Consider the following 4,056-nt stretch of genomic DNA (forward strand, 5'->3'; position numbering starts at 1 on the left):
TCTTCTGAATTTTTGAAATATTTTCCAAGATTTTTTAAAGAATGTCTTTTTACATACATCTTTACTTCTGTTTATTTCAGGCTTAGCACACATAAATGAAATTACTGAGACAATTAAGTATATTCATTTTTAAAAATTTTGTGATACTTTTCTTAAGTTGTATTGCAACAGTATTGCAAGCATTACTTTATTTTAGCAGTGTACAAAATGACTATTTTATAAAATCTCCAACAAAAGTCAGCTGTTTTAGCACTTTATGTGAGTTTAATTGGGATGAAAGGAAACAAAGAATTGAACAGAAATTTGCTTTCATTCTTTATTAAATTTCTTGTTTATTGACACAGAAAATTTTTCTATAACAGTGTTTTCACCTTCCTATTACATATAGATAGATAGATAGATAGATAGATAGATAGATAGATAGATAGATAGATAGATAGATAGAGATACAGATATAGATTTCATGGTGTTGTGTAAGGATTAGGTAATTAGATATAAGGCTTTTAAAACTCAGACTAAGCCAGATGTATTGACACATGTCTGTAATCTCAGCCTTCTAAGTGACCTTACACATTCCTGTAAGTCCAGCTTTCTGAGTGACTAAGCCAGAGAGATCTTAATTTTCTGCCTGGACTCAGCTTAGTGACTGAGGAAGACTTTGTCTCATTGTAAAATATAAACAGTCTATGGTATAGTTCATTGTGGTGGATTAACTAATGGTCAATTTGTAACACCAAGCTCAATTGAATTATTGTGGTTCTGGGTGTGGATGGCCCAACTGGAGATTGTTGCCAACAACATTAAAAGAGAACTGCAAAGGCAGATGGTGCACTGATGATTCTCCTGGACAAGCTTGTCACACTGCTTTTCTTGATATGAACTCAGCTATTCTTATCATTGGAGGAGATCATGTCCTTGCTTTTGTTGAGCATGGCTGTGGCTCTCTTTTCAGGACCTGTGGACCTTATTTTGAGCATTGCTTCCTAGCTTCAGTGCAGGTCCTTCAGATCCTTCATCATGCAAGTACAGACTTTGTAGTTTTCACTAAGGACTTCTAAGCCTTCCTAGTGCCAATCCTTGATATAGAGTTACATGAGACATTGCCATGGGTTATTTTCCTCCAGATAGACTCATGGAGGACTTTGCCATGGGCTCTAGCTCTTCAGTTTATTCTCATGCGTAATATTATCATGGCTTTCAGCTGAATTTGTAGAGTCTTCAGTGGACAGACCACTCTTCTGCATTGGACGCTTTTGGTGAATATTATAAAACAATCCTTCAATGTCCTGTATGAAATTTATTCCTTTATAAATACTGACTGCAGCACTCCTTCTATTTTATTTGATATTTTCAGGCAAGAATTTAAAAAGACTTTTTTCCTCAATACTGTTAAATACATAAAATTTCTAACCTTTTTGTGATAAAGAAACATGCTATGAAGAGAGGTTTTATTTTTGCCTTTGATTTCTGACAAGTGTCCTCAAAGATCTTGGAATGTTCTGATCAACAAATTTGGATGTATTTCCTCATCTCAGGGTTTTAATTGGCATAAAATAGTTATTGTTTTGATTACAATAAGAGACATTAGGGAATATGGTACTGATCCACCTATAATGGTGAACCATGCAGATAATTAACCATGTTTATGCACCTGGAGCCCCAACAAAATATCTGGATATTAAGGCATAGGAGGCCTTCTACACATCACAATGCTGCATTTATTGCATAAATTTTAAGGGATAAATTTAACATTATCTTCACTATTTCACTAAAAGAAGACAATTTGAGCATTGAAAAAAATTCTCATTTAGTCTTCCTGTCTGTCCTTTCTTGTTGTTGATTTCAATCAATGACCTTCACTATAGTCAACGATAACAATAAATATAACATTTTTGCATCTGCAAATCCTTTTTTACATTTTTAGGGTATTCTTAGGGAATCTCAACCCTGCAGTTGTTCTCAAAACTAAGTGGAAGGAAAATCCTAGCACTTGGGATGCTGAAGCAGGTTGATTGCCACAAGTTTGAGACTGGTCTGGAGTACATATTGAGTTCAAGGGCAGTCTGAACTATACAGTGAGACCCTCTCTCAAAACAAACAAACAATAAACAACCCACAAAAGTACTTACAAAAATCTTAGTTAAGGTTAAATAAGAAAAAACAACAATGGCAAAAGTTAAGAATTTTAGTGGTCAGAAGTCCAGGTAGTGTTGCTAAGTGCTTAGTCTAGTTGACTGTTACCTTGGGTCATTGCCTGAGGACTAACTAGACAGAGATTTGTTTATATCAAGAAATTAATTGTAGCCATAAAGATAATCTTGGTCTTGTGTTAAAAAGTCAAGCCAGTTGTTTCTGGGATTCAAGGTAACAATAATATAGAATAGCTCAGGAGAACTAAAAGACATTTTAAAAAGTTAAAAGGCAAGAAAGAATTGGATGAAGAGCTGTGGTGGTGTATGCCTATATTTCTAGCATTTGGGAGGTTGATGCAAGACGATACTCATGAGTTCAAAGGCAACCTGGGCTACTTAATGAGTTTAAGGAGAGTTGGAGCTACATAATGTGACCCTATCTAAAATCAGCAACAACAGCAAAAACAACAATAAGAACAACAACCCACCCAAAAACAGATGGAATCAGAAACAAATGGAAGTAAGTAGGTAAATAACTGAATATGCCTTCAAGTATAGGCTTTTGTTCTTTAATTATATGTATCTCTGATTTATCTGCTATTTATTTTGGTATACTTTGTGAAGTGGAAATCTGACATTGTTTTGTTTACTTATACTTAGTTTTGTGAAGTCTATCATTGACTAAATCAATTCCTATTCACTGATATGTGGATTTACCAAATATTTAAATATTATTTTGTGCTGTCCTGATGATCTCATTTTATCTTATTTAGTATAATTTTATATCATATATAATATGATCGATGTACATCACCTTCGTTGTTTTTATAACAATCTAATGATGTTCCTGAGCGTTATATTCATAAAATTGTAACTTCTAATTTTATAGACTGCTTACTAAGAGCTAGGAACTTCTATAACTGTTCCATGTGTATCAACATATTATATATCTTTAATTTAGCAAAATTAAATAGGTACAATATTTTGTTCATGTCACAAGAAAGACTGTGGCACTGAGAAGATAACTGTACTTGACAATTGGCCTATACCTCATCATAAAACAAGTGTCATATCCCAGCAATAAGAGCTTTGAATCTATGTTGTTTTGAATTTTCTTGTCCACTAATTTTCCCAGATGATCTCCTTTCCATTGGTCTTAGAAATTTTTGCAAATAAATTTGAACTGATTAACCTACACTAAAACCCACCCATACTTGGCCTATCTCTAATATCCACTGGATAAAATTAGTGTTTCCTTCCTCCTGACTATTTTATCTTTCCAATCTCATGCATTTTCATTTTCTTGTCTATTAGAATTTGGGCTAACCAGCTAAACAATATTTACCAATTTTCCATAATGATTCTTCTTTTTTCAAATTTTATTGATAAACAGCAATGAGACAGTTTCAAATCAAATCGGAAGGTACAGTTTCAACAAATAACACACTGCATATATTCTTCTTAGTGGTTAATTGCTGTACAAGATGCGGACTAGAGATTCTATTTACAAACACCATTAGAGCAAATCATTCTATTCATTAAGACAATGCAACCATATATCTATCCTAACCACTTTGAATACACTTTGAATACATTTTGTATCTGTGTAGATACAAAATGGACATTCATCTATATACCCTATTTTTTCAAAGTTCCGTTATTGAATATTGTAGGTGTGTAAACTCAGCAAAATATTCAAAAAGAGTCCAGTAGACCAAAATAGCATTGGGTCTTCTGTTTAACTGACAATGTCAGAAATTATTGACCTGAGTCCCTCACAGCTCAACATAACAGCATGGTTTTACTTCCTATATTTCGTCTTCATACTTTTCTACTGGATGGTTAATACCAAGGTAAAGCAGGACCTATGCAATGAGTTGTAGCTTTTTGGTCTGAGAAGGTCAGTGAAATGCCCTCAGGATTT

This window comes from Octodon degus, unplaced genomic scaffold (genome assembly GCF_000260255.1).
Source record: "Octodon degus isolate 3935 unplaced genomic scaffold, OctDeg1.0 scaffold00309, whole genome shotgun sequence".
Lineage (NCBI taxonomy): Eukaryota > Metazoa > Chordata > Mammalia > Rodentia > Octodontidae > Octodon > Octodon degus.